This window comes from Otolemur garnettii, unplaced genomic scaffold (genome assembly GCF_000181295.1).
Source record: "Otolemur garnettii isolate 467f Iridium unplaced genomic scaffold, OtoGar3 scaffold00144, whole genome shotgun sequence".
NCBI classification, from domain to species: Eukaryota; Metazoa; Chordata; class Mammalia; order Primates; family Galagidae; genus Otolemur; species Otolemur garnettii.
This window is the reverse complement of record NW_003852539.1, coordinates 3,253,177-3,253,647: the sequence shown is the minus strand read 5'-3', so window position 1 is coordinate 3,253,647 and position 471 is coordinate 3,253,177.

Sequence of the window (471 nt, the reverse complement as noted above, 5' to 3'; positions counted from 1 at the left end):
GTCATTGAATTGATGTTTACATTATTGTTCCATTGGCGATTAGCCAATCAAAATTTGAATCTTGGGGAACATCAGAATTGCTCAAAACACGTGAGAGGACCAGACACAGTGGCTCACACCTGTAATCCTAGCACTCTGGCAGCCTGAGGCTAGTGGATTGCTTGAGCTCAGGAGATTGAGACCAGCCTGAGCAAGAGTGAGACTCCATCTCTATTAAAAAGTAAAAAAAAAAAAACTAGCTGGGCATCATGGAAGTCACCTGTAGTCCCACCTACTCGGGAAGTTGAGGCAAGAGGCTTGAGCCCAAGAGTTTGAGGTTCCTGTGAGCTATGATGCCACAGCATTCTACTGATGGCAACAAAGTGAAAGTCTGTCTCAAAAAACAAAACAGAGGGCTCGGGGCCTGTGGCTCAAGCGGCTCGGGCGCCAGCCACATACACCTAAGGTGGCGGGTTCGAATCCCCAGCCCGG